General features: G+C 49.1%; 4 non-coding genes across 4 annotated transcripts; all 4 read right to left on the reverse strand.

Annotated features, from left to right (window-relative positions):
• Nucleotides 1-7,110: 7,110 nt before the first annotated feature.
• Nucleotides 7,111-7,183, reverse strand: TRNAR-CCU. The gene has a single exon. It is a non-coding gene; the product is annotated as a tRNA-Arg (tRNA).
• Nucleotides 7,184-10,539: 3,356 nt separating this feature from the next.
• On the reverse strand, nucleotides 10,540-10,612 carry TRNAK-CUU. The gene has a single exon. It is a non-coding gene; the product is annotated as a tRNA-Lys (tRNA).
• A 2,109-nt stretch (nucleotides 10,613-12,721) lies between these two features.
• On the reverse strand, nucleotides 12,722-12,793 carry TRNAP-AGG. The gene has a single exon. It is a non-coding gene; the product is annotated as a tRNA-Pro (tRNA).
• Nucleotides 12,794-14,271: 1,478 nt separating this feature from the next.
• Nucleotides 14,272-14,343, reverse strand: TRNAP-UGG. The gene has a single exon. It is a non-coding gene; the product is annotated as a tRNA-Pro (tRNA).
• Nucleotides 14,344-17,522: the final 3,179 nt, after the last annotated feature.

The following is a 17,522-nucleotide window of genomic DNA, read 5'->3' on the forward strand; positions in this document are numbered from 1 at the left end:
CTCCTGGGTTCAAGTGATTCTCCCACCTCAGCCTCCCAAGTAGGGGGGACTAACAGGTGCACGCCACTACGCCCAGCTACCTTTTGTATTTTTAGTACACACGGGGTTTCACTATGTTGGTCAGGCTGATCTTGAGCTCCTGACTTCAGTTGATCCGCCCACCTCAGCCTCTCAAAGTGCTGGGATTACAGGCGTCAGCCACCGTATCCAGCCTGTGTTTAATCTTTTAAAGCGTTTGGTGTAAAGCATACCCTTTTTGTAATGGGAGAATATATCAGGAAATGCACAGCATGCCATGACTGAAGAACTCTATGTTCCTAAAGTAGATTTCATTTAGGGATGCCTTCCCAGCTCACATTGGGTCAGCCTTTTCTGAAAATGGCCCCCTAATCCATAGGTGTATGGACTCCAGCAACCCAGTTTATACTCTATCATCCTCTTCCCAGTGAGGATTCATGATTGGAGTAGGGCAATTGGAACTGGGACTGAGGGCCCACGGATCATACTCACTAGGACTTGGCCTGTAACAGGTAATCCCAGAAGGTTGCAACTGTCTTTTGGCTGACTTATAGATGGATAAAAAGCAAAAGTCTATAGATAAGAGCAAAAGATGTAAACACACAGAGAGAAGAGTTGGAGAAAGTATGGATGGCTGTCCAGTTCACAGTTCAAGTCATTTTCTAATGACTGGCTACATTCTGGCCTCATTCGCAGTTCTTGGTTGCAAATAACAAACACCAACTCTTGCTGAGTTAAGCAGGAAAGGATTTCATGAAAATAATAATGAATACCTTTCAAAAACCCTGGGCAGCTGGAGAACCAGGCTCGGACGACCACACAGCAGCTATAGTGAAAAAAATAATACCTGCAGCTGCTGCCTCCAAGCATAAATGTTGCCGTTCATAGTTTTGACATAGTTATCACTGGACATGAGGTGACAGTAGTAGCACTGCTGCCACTGCTGCCCCAGGAATCTATCTTGCTGCAATGGCTACCACTGCCAGAAAAGGTTCCTCTTGGTCTCTTCTTCCTTGTGCCAAAGGCTGAGTCAGGGGTATCTGATGGGCAGTCACATGCCCACATCTTTGGGGCAAGAGAGACTGGGAAATCAGTTATTCTGGATTTCCTGTTTTATAGGAAGTAAGTTATTTTCCCAATAGTTATGAGGCAAAAGATTACCTAAGCTTTGGAATGAGTTGCAGAAATTCAGAAGCCAAAAACATGATAAATGCTCACGAAAATCCATCCCTTCAGTTGCATATGAATACACAACCCTCTTACCAATTTACCTCGAAGAAACAATCTGGCCTAACATAGTGCAGCTATATTTCTGACAATAGGAAACAATGCAAAGTCCCATCAGTTATGCCATCAAGGTCCATAACAGGATCCCCTCTACTCCAATCGTGATCCCATCCTGACATTCTGAAACTTCTGAATCCATCTTGAAAGCTAACCAAGAACGACACATCCTGTGTATATAAAATATGGAGAAAACAGAAAGGATAAAAAGGAGGAAAATATGAACAAATACTGTAATCTTTATTTCTGCAGGTAGCCACAAACCCTTAGTTGATATTAATAATTATTCTCGTCCACAAGCTAATTCCTTTTCCTTGTCTTTAGCCAACGTATCAGCTGTTCCAGGTTGTTTTTTAATCTGACGTAATCACCCAAAACTTTCATGTCTGAGAGATTTGGCCTCCTTATAGTCCTGCTTATAATGTATAAGATTGTTCCAGTTTTTCATGTTATCAATGAACATGTCAACTCCAGAATTCTCTGAGATTTTTCCATCCATAATCCTCTTTGCTACCCCTGTGAAGCTGCAGAACTATGTTTTGTTGATAGTCAAAGCCATAACAATGTTAGAATCCCCTTTTTGGTGAGTTTATTCAGTAACAAATGGAGCCCAAATTAGCCAGCAAGAAGTCTCCACAAAGTCCGGTGTTTCCAAGATAAGAAACAAAATTTTGCAAGTAAATCATTAGGTACTACAAGAAGACATGTCCACTTGTACCCCTCGTTTCCTTGCTCTATAAATTCCTGGCTGAGAAAAAGTTCCACATATATTGTCCACTGATATGAATCTTACAATAACCGTAAAACAGCACCCAAAACTTATAGGGTAGCTTCAAATGGTGCCAAAACTGAGTGTTTAAAAAACCATCTCACTATTCCATAACGTCAGCTGCTTGTGTTGATGGTGTACAATACCCATGAATCCCGCGGACACCAGTCGGACCCCTTGTGTTAATTACCTATTGTTGCATAACAAATTATTCTAAAATTTAGCAATTTCAAACAGTAAACATTTCTCTCACGCAGATCTTGTGAGTCCTGAATCTGGCCGTTGTTTAGCTGAATGGTTCTGGAACACAGTTTCTCATGAAATTGCAGTTAAGTTTTCAGCAGCAGCTCAGTCTATCTGAAGGCCTGACTGAGGTTGAAGGATGGGATTCCAGGATGGCTCCTTCACGTTATTGTCAGCAGGAAGCCTCAGTTTCTCACATGGACCCCTCTCCATAGAGCTAATAAGACATGTTCTCACACATAACAACTTTTTCCCCCAGAGCAAGTGCTTCAGGAGAGCAAGATGGAAGTTACAGTATCTTGTACCACCCAGCTCCAGATGTCATACATCATTTCTTACATCCACTATTGCTGAGTCTATCAGACGAATTCAATATGGGAAGGGATTACGCAAGGCTAGCATTATTGAGACTCATCTTGGAAACTGACTACCATGTCACTTTTCCTATAAGTTGGGTACCTTGGTTAGAGACAATGTCTGTGGGATGCCAAGTTGGTGAATAAACCCATGCATCCCTAATACACATCCCGCCTTTTCTTTCCACCTCAGGTTGACTGAACGCCTCTTTTTATACCTTTCCTGGGTGCTTCTGCACATTCTCAAGCACCCATGTTCACTGTAGGTTTTCTACCTATAGCATCCCACATCACAACTTTCGTTATATCATCCTGATTAGGTGACCAGTGATGTCTAAGAGGTCATAAAGATCCAGAGTGTGACTCACAAGTCTCAAGTCTTATTATCTTCATTAGGTTTGCAGTATAGGCCACCGTCTGCACAGCCAAATGCAGATGTCAACATTGTCTCCTAGACACAAAATCGTGGGAAGCATAAGGCAGCCATTTTGAAACGTTAACGCGCACATAAATCACCTAGGGATGTTATCAAAATGAAGATTCTGACTCAGGAGGCCTGAGATTACGTATTTCTAACAGTCACCCAAGCGATGCCTGTCCTCAGACCTTATTATAAGCCCTAAGGGCTTAGGCTGAGAAGAAGAGAACCCGACCCACCTACATCCATTTCTGCGCTGCTGACTCCTCAGCCAACCTCGCCTTTTTAAAAGATATCCAGACTGGGCCGGGCGTGGTGGCTCACGCTTGTAATCCCAGCACTTTGGGAGGCCGAGGCAGGCGGATCAGGAGGTCAGGAGGTCGAGACCATCCTGGCTAACACGGTGAAACCCTGTCCGTACTAAAAATACAAAAAATTAGCCGGGCGTGGTGGCGGGCGCCTGTAGTCCCATCTACTCGGGAGGCTGAGGCAGGAGAATGGCGTGAACCCGGGAGGCAGAGTTTGCAGTGAGCCGAGATTGCGCCACCGCACTCCAGCCTGGGCCACAGAGCAAGACTCCGTCTCACAAAAAAGAAAAAAAGGAAAGAAAGAAAAGAAAGAGAGACAGAGAAAGAAAGAACGAAAGAACGAACGAAAGAAAGAAAGAAAGAAAGAAAAAAAAAACTAGAGCCAACGCAGAACCCTGGCCCAAGTGGCTGACTCCTAGCGGCGGTACTCCAGGCGAAATATGGCGCCGCACTTCTTCACGGAGACGGCGCCGAGCTTAGGCCCCGCCCCCTTCTATGTAATTGGACAGGAGGGCGCCAGCGGAGAAAATAGTCCTCTATTATTGGATAAGCAAGAAAAACCTGCAGGGGGCGGGGCAAGGAGAGCTGGAAGACACAGCCTCGGATTGGTCCCGTTCGAGGGCTTGTGCGGCGCTTTCTCAGGGAGGGACTTCCGGGTTCGTCCCTGCCGCCCTGCGCCTGCGCGAGGTGGACTAGCCAGAGGCTGTTTCCTTGCTAGGAGCGGTCGTTTGCGTCCCGGAGACTTCCGATCTCGCGCAGGCAAAACTGAAGCACGCGGAAAACTTATTGGGGCCAAAAAAATTTAGTAATGAAGATAAATAATATTTTAATGCGATATTTTTAAAAAGCAAACTTAATGCAAAGACCAGTAAGATACAAGCTATATTTTAGCTCTTCATTTGGTCAAAAGACATTGTCAAATACTCTGGCAATTCTTTCAGTTGAAACCAAGATAAGCAAATAATTAGATTTTGAAAATACTGTTGATGTTTGCTACCACGGGCGCTGGGAATGTAATACAGTCGTGGACCCCCAAATGATGTTTCGGTCAACAACAAACCGCATATACGACTATGGTTCTCTAAGATTATAATACCGCATTTTCACTCCACCTTTTCTGCGTTTACATATGTTTAGATACGCAAATGTTTGTGTCGCAATTGCCTACAGTGGCTGGTACAGTAACACTCTCTTCGGGTTTGCAGCCCAAAAGCAACACATGTCTCAGAGGGTATCCTCCTTATAAAGCTGCACATGACCGCATTTTAAAATATTTTGGTTTGGGGCCGGGCGTGGTGGCTCACGCCTGTAATCTCAGCACTTTTGGAGGCTGAGACAGGAGGATAGCTTGAGCCCACGAATTCGAGACCAGCCCAGGCAACATAGCGAAAAAGAAAAAAAGAAAAAAAAAAAAGCTGGCTGTGCTGGCACATCTTTATTCCCAGGTACTTGGGAGGCTGAGACAGGAGGATGGCTTGAGCTGGAGAGGTTGAGACTGCAGTGAGCCATGATTGCACCACTGCACTCTAGCCTGAGTGACAAAAACAAGATCCTGTCTGGGTACAAATCAGTAAAGCTTAAAATAGTTTGAGTTGTTTTTTGTTTTTTGTGTTTTTTTTGACGAAGTCTCGCTCTGTGGCCCAGGCTGGAGTGCAGTGGAGATCTCAGCTCACTGCAAGCTCCGCCTCCCGGGTTTACGCCATTCTCCTGCCTCAGCCTCCAGAGTAGCTGGGACTACAGGCCCCCGCCACCTCGCCCGGCTAGTTTTTTGTGTTTTTTAGTAGAGACGGGGTTTCACCGTGTTAGCCAGGATGGTCTCGTCGATCTCCTGACCTCGTGATCCGCCCTCCTTGGCCTCCCAAAGTGCTGGGATTACAGGCTTGAGCCACCGCGCCCGGCCCAAAATGGACTTTTAAAACAGAAAAAGAAAGAGGGTGGATTCCGTATCAGAGGCAATTGCTGGTCTTCACATCTTTTTTTTTTTTTTTTTTTTTTTTTGAGTCCCACTCTGCCACCCGGGCTTGGAATGCAATGGTGTAATCTCTGCTGACTGCGACCTCCAATTCCCGGGCTCAAGCGATTCTCTTGCCTCAGCCTCCGGAGTAGCTGGGATTACAGGCGACCGCCACCACGCCCCGTTAATTTTTTTGTATTTTTGGTAGAGACAGGGTTTCACCATGTTAACCAGGCTGGTCTCGAACTCCTGACCTCAGGAGATCTGCCGGCCTTGGCCTCTCTGAGCCACCGCGCTCCGCCCTGTTTCGTTTCTCACTGGGATGGACGCCCGCATTTGAAGCCAGCGCGTCGTTTAACCCGCACACGGGTCGCGGTAGCTGTTTTTTGATTGTTGTTTTGTTTTTTGCCTTTTTTTTCTGTTTTCTTTTCTTTTAAATAGTAAATGCAATTAGCACAATGAGTTAGCTGTCTTTTTAGGGAGGATTCTCTCCTGTTTCCGTAGCGGCAGGAAAGGAAGGAGGGAGGCAGAGGGCTGGAGGAGCAGGGACTGAGATTCGGTCCAGAACCTGGGCTCTGAGCAAGAAGCACCCTCCTGGGCCGGGATACGCTTCCCGGGCACGGCTGGTATTGTGCTCCAGGGGACACGGGGCCTTCCGCCACCAGAGTGCTCACTGGGTGACATGCCAATCTGGACAGCGCTTGCTGGACCCCAAATCCTGGACAGACGCCAAGACTCCACCCACGAGGGCTTTCACGCCCAGGAGGCACTATCAGAAGTCACAGAAGGGCGGTGGCTCACGCGTGTAATCCCAGCACTTTGGGAGGCCGAGGCAGGAAGATCACTTGAGCCCAGGTGTTCCAGACCAGCCTAAACAACATAGCGAGACCTAAATCACTCACGATCATAAACCAGATTAAGTCCACGTGATCATCTGCCCACCTCACTCCGCAAGTGCCCCCCTGAAATTCCAAAATAGACCTCGGTTTTCTACTGTTCCTGTTTACTTTTGACCTGCGTATTTTTCCATTTTACTAGAATCTCTTTTTTCTCCCCTCCTCTCCTCTAGCTGGAGTGCCAAGAGCCTTTGGCACTGATCATACACAAACATTTGGGGCCTCGGAGTCGCTGCTTGTTTCGTAAAAAGTGTGTCACACAGCTCTCCCGTGGGGGATGTCCAAGTCAACCAGGATAGATTGATAGTTAGATAGATCAGATAGTTCTTTTCTGAGGTTGAACAACATTAATGAAACAAAACGTATTCAATTAATCCCCTATTCATGGTCATCCCCTTCCCGTTTTTGAACAAAATTACTGCAGTAAAATATCCTCATACACATAGAGTACCATGGTACCTGTATTTCTATGAAATGGAACTTGTGGATCAAAGAGGTGTGTATACAAGGGTTGCTTTCTAAAACAGAAAACCAAACCAAACCAAACAAACCAAAACAGAAAACCAGCCTCCAACATTTTCACACTTTGATATATACGAAAACTGTACAGTTTTTTCTTGTCCCTTTGGTGTGAAGAAAGGTAAATGTAAAATCTTCACTATCCTCTTCCTAAAGAGAGAGAGATTGAGAGATTCTGTGTCTTTGAGTTTAATGCCCTGGTTTTCTTCCAAATTCATGCCTTTTCTTATTTTTGTAAGTTTTTCTACCTGTGTGTCTCTATGCTTTGTCCTTTATAAAAGGTCATTGGACAACCAAAGGTTACCCCATTGCCTTATCCCAAGTCACCAAAGGTTGGGGTTGTCTTACCCCAGGTGGGACTCGAACCCACAATCCCTGGCTTAGGAGGCCAGTGCCTTATCCATTAGGCCACTGGGGCAGCTGTCAAATAGCCTACTGAGAATATTAAAAGAATAACTCATCACAGGTGGCTAGAAAAGTACCCTAGAATTGGTTTGGGCATTTATTCAAGAAAGTATTCCAGCTTGAGCAACATAGCGAGATCCCTGTCTCCACAAAAAAATTAGCCAGGTGTGGTTGCGCTCACCTGTGGTCCCATCTACTTGGGAGGCTGAGGCTGGAGGATCGCTTGAGCCTAGAAAGTGGAGGCTGCAGGGACCCGAGATGGCGTCACTACACTCCAGCCTGGGCCACGGGAGTGAGATCCTGTCTCAAAAAAAAAAAAGTCTTAGCTGTGTTCTTCCAACGCAGCACCCTCCATTCGGGTCGCCGGGGACGCCATAGAGAATGAGAGAAAACGCCCAGTCCCCCAGAGCTCTGCAGGCTGCGTCCTCGCGCCCCCAGCGCTGTCCTCTCCCTCATGGTTTCCGCTCCTCATGGGTTTGGCGGAGTCCGACTCGTCTGATCCTCCAGAAGGGAGTCCCAGGCGCCCGAAGGAACTAAATTTTCCTTCGGAGTCAGAGAGAAACGAAGGGTCTCGGGCTGGGTGGGTCGGTGGAGCACTGAGCCTTGACGCGAGGCGCTTGACAGCCCTACTGTGTTTTTTTGGTTTTTGTTTTTGAGACGGAGTCTCGCTCTGTCGCCCAGGTTGGAGTGCAGTGGCGCGATCTCGGCTCACTACAAGCTCTGCCTCCTGGGTTCACGCCATTCTCCTGCCTCAGCCTCCCTAGTAGCTGGGACTACAGGCGCCCGCCACCACGCCCGGCTATTTTTTTTCTTTTTTCTTTTTTCTTTTTTTTTTTTAGTAGATAGGAGGTTTCACTATGTGAGCTGGGATGGTCTCGATCTCCTGACCTCGTGATCTACCCGCCTCGGCCTCCCAAAGTTCTGTTGTTTAATAAAAGTCAGGTCCACCTGGGGCCTAGCGTCTGACAAAAGATCCTGCAGGGGCTGGGCGCGGTGGCTCGCGCCAGTAATCTCAGCACTTGGGAGGCCAAAGCGGGTGGCTCACTCGAGGTCAGGAGTTCGAGGCCAGCCTGACCAACATGGTGAAACCCCCTCTCTACTAAAAATACAAAAATTAGCCGGGTGTGGTGGCTCCCCCAACTACTCGGAAGGCTGAGGCAGGAAAATCGCTTGAACCTGGGAGGCGGAGGCTGCAGTGAGCCGAGATCGCTCCACTGCATTCCAGCCTAGGTGACAGAGGAAGACTCCATCTCAAAAAAGATTTTAAAAATTTTGTAAACATTTTTTTAATCCCGCAGGGCACAGTAACGGAGAGGAAGATTTCGGACGGCGCGGGACAGACACCTCACCGGACCTCCAGAAGCTCAATTGCAAGCCCAAGTCAGCGCCCTCTTAGCAGCCCCCAGCGCCGCACCCCAGGGCCGAGCGCCACGACTCAGAGCAGGGCCAACATCCGGGACATGGAGGCGGCCCGGGAGATTCTACCCAGGACCTCGCTTTTCCAGGCTCGGCGCAAGAGGGGGAGCAAAGCGCCAGACAAAGCCCTCCCCTTGAGGCTGCTCAAAACCGACGCCCCCAAGATCGTGGACACGGCCCATGGAATCCACTGTGACTGTCATTTACCCAGTGGTAAAAATTCAGCAGAATTGGAGCTGTTCAAGATATTCATCCCACCAAGGGAGCTTCCGGGACCTCAGAGACTCATGAAACAAGACGATCTAATATACAATCCATATTCTAAATTCCCCCAGTAAGTTCATATTTTATAAATTGAAGGAAAAAAAATCCAGGACCAAGGGGTTGAGTCTCACCGGAGTAAACCCTGGACTTGAGCCCTTGAAAGTGCATAGCTGTTGGCCGGGGCGGTGGCTCATGTCTGTCATCCCAGCACTTTGGGAGGCCGAGGCGGGCGGATCACGAAGTCAGGAGTTCGAGACTAGCCTGTTTAATATACTGAAACCTCGTGTCTACTAAAAATACAAACATTAGCCGGGCGTGGAGGCGGGCGCCTGTAATCCCAGGTACTCGGGAGACTGAGGCAGGAGAATCGCTTGAACCTGGGAGGAGGAGGTAGCAGTGAGCCGAGATTGCGCCATTGCACTCCAGCCTAAGGGACAAGAGTGAGACTGTTCAAATAAAAAAAAAAAAAAAAAAAAAAAAGGAAAGAAAATGCATGGCAGTAGAAAGCCGAAGTCTCCTACGGACTCTGCTCCCCTAATGCCCTGGGCTGGACCTAGTGCCCTGCCCCGGGATCCCTGCGGACCCCCAAGGTTCCAATTGAAAATTAAAAGATGCCCAGCGAGGTGGCTCACGCCTGTAATCGCTTCAGCCTGGGCAACATAGGGAGACCCTCTCCCCACCTACCGGCCCCCTACCCCCTAGGTCTCGATAAAATAAAAAACAAAATAAAGTTAAAAGACCTCAGGACCCAGTTTGAGCCTTTTCAACATTTCTTTTTATTCCCTCCTATGGTGTCGGGTTTCCCTTGGAAATCAGAGTTGTCAGAGGTTCTCAAATCTCCACAAAAAAGAAATGTTTTGTGAAAAGTAAGGGCTCAAAAGGCCAGGCGCGGTGACCCAGGCCTGTAATCCCAGAACTTTGGGAGGCTGAGGCAGGCGGATCACGAGGTCAGGAGATGGAGACCATCCTGGCTAACACGGTAAAACTCCGTCTCTACTAAAAACACAAAAAATTATCCGGGCATGGTGGCAGGCGCCTGTAGTCCCAGCTACTTGGAGGCTGAGGCAGGAGAATGGCGTGAACCTGGGAGGCAGAGATTGCATTGAGTCCAGATAGCGCCACTGCACTCCAGCCTGGGCGACCGAGCGAGACTCGACAGAGTCTCAAAAAATAAGCAGAAAGGCTCCTTTGGAACTCGAATCCGGGACCTCCGGTACCCTAAAGGAGAATCATACCCCTAGACCAACAAGCCACGGTAGTAAGAGGTTTACTTTTCTTTGGGGCAGTGGTGGAGTACTTGGAGCGATACAGCTGAAGCCGGCAAAAGCAAAGTGAGAGAAGACTGGGATTGCAGACTTGCTGTAAAGGGGTAAATTCAATAGCGGGCGGGCCAGCGCCGGGGCACCTCCCAGCACCGCACAAAGTGGGGAGAGGCCCCTGCGCCCCTCATACCCATCCTGTGACCCCTCCGTTCTCACCCACCCCCGCCCCTATGCCTCCGGCTGGCAACCAGCCAATCCTGGTGCTGCCTTTGGTCACTTCACGGACAATCCTGGCTGCTGCGAGCGCGTGGGGACCAAAATTCAATGATGGAGGAGATACCATCACAGAGCGCGATGTGGCACCTAGCAGTGTTCATTAAACGCCGGCTGTTTCCAGAACTCCAAGGTAGCAAGGAAGAAAACAAGTCGCCCAACGTGGGGCTCGAACCCACGACCCTGAGATTAAGAGTCTCATGCTCTACCGACTGAGCTAGCCGGGCTCCCTTAAGAATGCTTTATGTCTAGTAAATGGCGGGGTGGCATGAGAATAGTAGAAACTAAGTGACATAATGAATCAGCCCCAGAAACCAGGGCGAGTGGGGGTCCCCCACAACAGTTTCAGTTCCGCACCGATGCCCCTGCTGATGTAAGACTTTGCTCACCACTCTGCGATCTCCCATAAATGGGGATGACCCGCCAGAGGCTCCTTCCACACCGCCCGGGCATAAATCTGTACTCTCTGCCGTCCGCTGAAATGTCCTCCTTTCAGAAAGAGAAAAAACATACCCACACCGCACACACCTGAAAGAGTCAATGACAACCTCTTTTTTGAGGCCACTCGAATTACAGGAACAGGAGAGTTCTGCTGTGTGTAGGGCAAATGAGCCCATCCTCAGAGATGCAGACAAAATGCCTGAAGCTCACTTGGAGCTCGCAGAAGCCCCCGCAGGTGCCGCTCCGCACTGTACCCTACTGTGAGGTGCGTCTAGCTGTTCTATTTCCATTACTGTGTGCTTTTATATCTAGAACTATTTGGTTCTTTTTTCAAACTAGAAGGTTGAAAGGAGAGCATTTTACATAGGTCCCGTTGTCAAAGATATTTTATTTATTGCCTTTCATAAGGATAATTGTATTACAATCTTCCTAACACTCTGCATCTAAAATGTTTGCAATTTTGCTTCTGTTGCCTACTGTTGATGACTTGTTGTTCATGATACCTTGTTTTGCTTGCTTTTTTTTTATTTTATTTTATTTTTATTTTTTAGATAGAGTCTCACCTTCTCACCCAGCAGGCTGGAGTGCACTGGCGCCATTTCGGCTCACTGCAACCTCTGTCTCTGGGGTTCAAGCGATTCTCTTGCCTCAACCTCCCTAGCAGCTGGGGTTACAGGCGCCCGCCACCATGCCGGACAAATTTTTGTTTTTGTTTTTTTTTTTTTTGAGACGGAGTCTTGCTCTGTCGCCCAGGCTGGAGTGCAGTGGCTGGATCTCAGCTCACTGCAACCTCCGCCTCCCGGGTTCACGCCATTCTCCTGCCTCAGCCTCCCGAGTAGCTGGGACCACAGGCGCCGGCCACCTCGCCCGGCTAATTTTTTGTATTTTTAGTAGAGACGGGGTTTCACCGTGTTAGCCAGGATGGTCTCGATCTCCTGACCTCGTGATCCGCCCGTCTCGGCCTCCCAAAGTGCTGGGATTACAGGCTTGAGCCACCGCGCCCGGCTAATTTTTGTATTTTTACTAGAGACAGGGTTTTATTGTGTTGACCAGGATGGTCTCAAACTCCTGACATCAGGTGATTCACCCACCTCAGCCTTCCCAAGTGCTGGGATTACAGGCATGGGCCACCGCATCCAGCCTCCTTGTGCTGGGTCCATTTTCCTTGTAAATTTCTTTGATTCTTGGTTGAGAGCATGTTCTCAAATCCAGCGTCCCAAACAAAAATGAAGTCCCTGCCAATAGAATCTGTCCTCAGAGTAGATCAGAGGAGGCCCCAGTCCTGGTGGGTGCTGGGACTCAGGACCAGGTACCCGGGCTCCAGGGTTCAGTCCGTACTCCTTCCAAAACTAGGACACGGGAGCAGAGCAGCCCCAGGAGGCTACACGCAGGTGAGTAGTGATGGGACATGGGGAGGGAGAGGCCTCTGGACCCCAGATACAAACGCCCATATCCCATCTCCTCTGCTTAAGTGTCCGGCTCCCTCTCTCGTTAAGACTGTGACTGCTAGAGCCAGGGATAGTGGGTGGGAGTCCCAGACTGGACCTTTTAAGGCATCTAACTGTGAAGATTCGGCTCTTATTGTATATAGGGACTTGTCTCTTCTTCGGTGCCTTGAGTTTGCACTGACAGAAGTAACAAAAAAACAAAACAAAAAACCACCAAAAACCAAACAAAGGACAAAAAATAGCTTGTCAGAAGGGCTCTGGCAACACTGGTGACAGAACTCTAGATGAATATTAAGAAGAGGTACTGCGATAGTAGGCAGCGTCAACATAGCTTAAGACCTTTGTACAAATTACCTTTGAAGGGCGTCCATGTCTAGCGCTGAGGTCTGTAGGCCGAGCCGAATCTAAAAAAGATCAGGAAACGACTTTTCACCTGGACCAAAAGCCGGGCTCGTCCGGGATTTGAACCCGGGACCTCTCGCACCCTAAGCGAGAATCATACCCCTAGACCAACGAGCCACGCAACTTACAGTTTAAGGTTATCTTTGTGGGCGTCCTAGCATCCTGGGGGCAGCAGAGGCGGACCCAGCAGGACCCCAGTGAGTAGACTCTTATTTCAGACCCTCCCGGAAGGGGTAATTTCAAGGGTGGATGGACGTGGCGGGAGCCCAGAGCCCCGGCCCCTCCTCCGCACCGCACAAAACGGGGAGCAACCCTAAAGCTCCGACAATCCGGGAGCTCCCTGGGTCCTCGCCCGCCGCCGCCACTCGGCCCTGGGCTGGGGATTAGGCGTCTGCGCGCAGAGCAGTGAGGAGCTTCAGCTTCCGCAGGACATGGGAACCTCCCAATAGCAGGTAGCGGCTGCGCTGAGGGTCTGCGAGCCGCGATCACTGGATGCCCGCCTTGGAAACGCTGCATTCCCTCAGCGTGGCACCAATGGGTGTTCAATAAAGGCCTGCCGAGTGCACGAGGCACCAGCCACCAGGCCCCCTACCTCGCCGCACCCTTCGCTTCTCCGGCTCCGGTCCCCCCTTCTCCCCAGGGAGGCCAAAACCCAGAAAGCGAACTTCTCACGTGGGCCTCCAACCCTAAAGGCTGACGCTGAGAGTCTGTTTGCCCCACCGACTGAACCAGCCCCGCAGCGCCCGCCTGGCCTCAAGCTCCCAGGATGTCTGAGCCCTCGGAGAAGACGGCTTAGGCCACCATCCACACTGCGCACCACGGGCGATTCAGCGATCCGCCCCCTTGCCCTTCACTGGGGGGAGCTGGCGGGACCTCCTGTTCCCACGACGCGAGGAGGAGGAAGAATGAAGCCCGTGGGGCAGCAGGCGTTGGGCGTCGGTTCCGGGGCACCCTTTACTGTCGCTCTGCCCTGTCCTGTATCCAGATTTCACCTGACTCTCGAGAATCCGGCAGATCTGGGCTAAAAGGGGCTCCCCGTCCCCTCCAGATCCAAGCTGAGAATTTCTTGGCACTCAGTAGGAAGGCCCCGGGGTCTGGGCATGGAGACAGGGGCCGAGACCCCCACCCCGCCAGGGCCCACTGAAGTGCTGCCCGCGGATGCCCGGTCTTCCCCTCCTCCCTCCTCTCACTCACTCCCCTCCATTCTCCCCCGCTTCCCGTGTTCTCCCCTTCTCTGAATAAACTGAAATTTTAAGCGGAGTAGGGCTCACCTGGGACTTGAGCCGCCATACTCTCGAATCCTAGAAAAAATTTATGCCGCTGGAGCGACCAATGAGCCCGGCGCGTTCTTCCTTATTCTAAATAACGTCCTTATAAATAACTTCCTCCTGCTGCCCGGGGTCGTCTCCTTTAACAGCGGTTGCAGCAGTTGGCCGCGCTGGATCCCATTTCAGCAAGGCGAGCGATTCAGGCCCCTCCGTCTGCGTCCCGGGACCTCGGAAGGTCTCCACTGAGGCCCTGCCAACAGGAGCCTACCTCCGCCTTCCTAGTCTCACGTCCTTGCTGAAAATTCGAAAAGGGAGAAAAGAAAAAAGGGGCTCGTCTGGGATTTGAACCCAGGACCTCTCGCACCCAAAGCGAGAATCATACCCCTAGACCAACGAGCCACCAGCTTCTCGTTTTTTGTTTTTGTTTTTTGGTGGGAGATACGTCTTTCCGCCCCTGACGCAGAGCAAGACGCTCTCCATCGGCCCAGTAGCTCAGTCTTTAGGGCGCGCACCTGCGAATCTGGACTTGTGGGTTCGTGGCCACCCTCAGATTTCAGAGGCAGGTTTTACTCCTGCTGGATAAACCAACAAGGTTACCCGCTGAGATTACAAACTGGTGGTTTAAATGTCGTGCTGATATGAAATACAGGTGCATTTGCTTATTACTAAGGTAAAAGGATTTCCAGGCAGAATAGTGATGTCAGAAATCACAAAGGAAATGTACAGATTTTACCCAAGTTTTTAAAACGGCAAATGAGAATCCAAAGAAAATACAATCCAAATTACAAGCTAAGGGCTTATTACTGGGTTACGCAGTTTTCAAATCCTTTAAAAAATATATAGGCTTTTTTTGAGACGGAGTCTCGCTCTGTCGCCCAGGCTGGAGTGCCGTGGCGCGATCTCTGCTCACTGCAAGCTCCCCCTCCCAGGTTCTCGCCATTCTCCTGCCTCAGTCTCCTGAGTAGCTGGGACTACAGGTGCCTGCCACCGCGCCCGGCTAATTTTTTGTATTATTTTTTAGAGACGGGGTTTCACCGGGTTAGCCAGGATGGTCTCGATCTCCTGACCTCATGATCCGCTCTCCTCGGCTTCCCAAAGTGCTGGGATTACAGGCGTGAGCCACTGCGCCCGGCAAATATATAGGCATATTTTAAAAAGACATTTAAGAAAAGAAAAGCAATGAAGATCTGTGACAGAAACGGCTTCGTCTTCCTTACCTGCGACTATGGAGCATAAACGCTGCTTGCCGCAGCCTCTCTGGCAGAGAAGTGTAGCCCTGGGCTGGCCCTAAGGAGCATAGGTGGAAAACAACTGAACCTTGAAGTGGGGAGTCCCGAGAAAAAGAGATTGTCCTAGAGCTTGCATGGGAAGAGTTTCGGGACTCAGAAACTGGAAACACTGGATTTCCATGACAAAGTGTCCCAAGTAGCAGTACATGGTGCAATGGGTGTGTCTGGAGGCTGGGGTGAGGAGTTAAAAAAGGCAGCCCACTGCTTCAGTGACTTCCTTGAGACTCAAAAGAGGCCAGGGAGAACCCTGTCTACTCACCTGCAGGCATCTCTCCCGGGGTCCTACCGATTGCCTGCTCTGGAAGTCACAGAAAAGTGAAGGAGGCTGGGCGCGGTACCTCCTGCCTATAATCCCAGCACTTTGGGAGGCCAAGGCGAGTGGATCACTTGAATCCAGGAATTCGAAACCAGCCTGGCCAACATGCAAGACTGCTGTCTACTAAAAATACAAAAATCAGCCGGGTGTGGTGGCGCAGGCGTGTAGTCCCAGCTACTCAGGAGTCTGAGGCACTAGAATCGCTTGAACCCAGGAGGCGGAGGTTAGAGTGAGCGGACACTGAGCCACTGCCCTTCAGCCTGACAGGGTAAGACCCTGTCTAAAAAAAATTTTTTTTTAATTTAAAAAATTCAAAAAAAGAGGGAAACTGAGAACAGATTCCAAGATTCCAACTGCTCATTCTTGTCAGTTACTGGATAGGGACTGGACTCTGATGGTTTCCATGAGGTAACTCATGCTGTTTTCTTTCTGTCTTTCTCTCTCTCTCTCTCTCTCTCTCTCTTATTTTTCGTGGAGTTTCGCTCCTTTTTGCCCAGGCTGGCGTGCAATGGTGTGATCTTGACTCACCGCAACCTCTGCCTCCTGGGTTCAAGAGATTCTCCTGCCTCAGCCTCCTGAGTAGCTGGGATTACTGGCATGTGCCACCATGCCTGGCTAATTTTTGTATTTTTAGTAGAGACAGGGTTTCCCCATGTTGGTCAGGCTGGTCTTGAACTCCCAACCTCAGGTTATCCGCCTGCCTCGGCCTCCCAAATTGCTGGGATTACAGGCATGAGCCATTGCACCCGGCCTCATGCTGTTTTCAACAGATGCACAAGGAGGACACCATTATCTTCGTGTCTACAGATGACACAACTGGAGCCCTGGAAAGGTTAAGAAAGTAGTTCAAGTTCACACAGCCAGGAAGTGCCCTGGAAAGTCTGGCTACAGAACCACATGAATAGCTGTTTTTGCACACCAACAGGTAATTCACAGAAAAAGGAAAGCAAACACACACACACCCACAGAGACATGCACAGACGGCCAATAAACATGGAAAACCACTCACCTCACTAGTAAAGTTTCTTTCCCCACTTTCTGAACTGCCCACAGCATCAGTTCCATTCTAGGCCTAGTTTATCTCATAGCCTTACCACAGAAGCCAGTGGGGAATAGCTGTACGTCTGAATTCTCCAATTTTAGCATATGCTTTGACTCAGTATATTGATAATTGAGATATACTACACAAACCATAAAATTCACTAAAATGTATAATTGAGTGGTTTTTATATATTCATGAGATTGTGCAACAGTCACCACTATCTAGTTCTAGAATGTTTTCATCATCCCAATTCAGTACCCATTAGCAATCCTCCCTGTTCCTCCCTCCTCCCATCTTCTGGCAACCACTAGTATGCTTTCTGTCTCCACGAATTTGCCTGTTCTCTACATTTCATATAAATGGAATTATACCATAGTGGTCTTTCATGTCTGGCTTCTCTCACTTAACATAATGTATTCAAGGTTTATCCTTGTTGCGTATATCAGTAATTCATTCCTAATTATGACTGAATAATATTTAATATTATTGAATAATACTATACTAGTTTGCTAGAGTCGCCACAACAGTACCATAGACTGAGTGGATAAAATAAGAGAAATTTATTTTCTCACTATTCTGGAAGCTGGAGTCTGAGACAAGGTATGGGCAGGGTTTGTTGGTGCTGAGGCCTCCTTCCTTGGCTTGGGGACAGCTGTCTTCTCCCTGAGCCTTCATGCCATCTTCCCTCTGTGTATGTCTCTATTCAAGATCCAAATTATTATTATTATTATTATTATTATTTTGAGACAAGGTTTGTTACCCAGGCTGGAGGACAGTGGCATGAACATGGCTTGCTGCAAGCCTCCACCTCTAGGGCTCAAGAGATCCTCCTACTTCAGCCTCCTGAGTAGCTGGGACTATGGGTGATTGTCACCACACTCGACTAACTCTTTTTTTTTTTTTTTTTTATGGAGTTTTGCTCTGTCACCTA

The sequence above is a fragment of the Colobus angolensis genome, unplaced genomic scaffold (assembly GCF_000951035.1).
Source record: "Colobus angolensis palliatus isolate OR3802 unplaced genomic scaffold, Cang.pa_1.0 Scaffold303, whole genome shotgun sequence".
NCBI lineage: Eukaryota > Metazoa > Chordata > Mammalia > Primates > Cercopithecidae > Colobus > Colobus angolensis.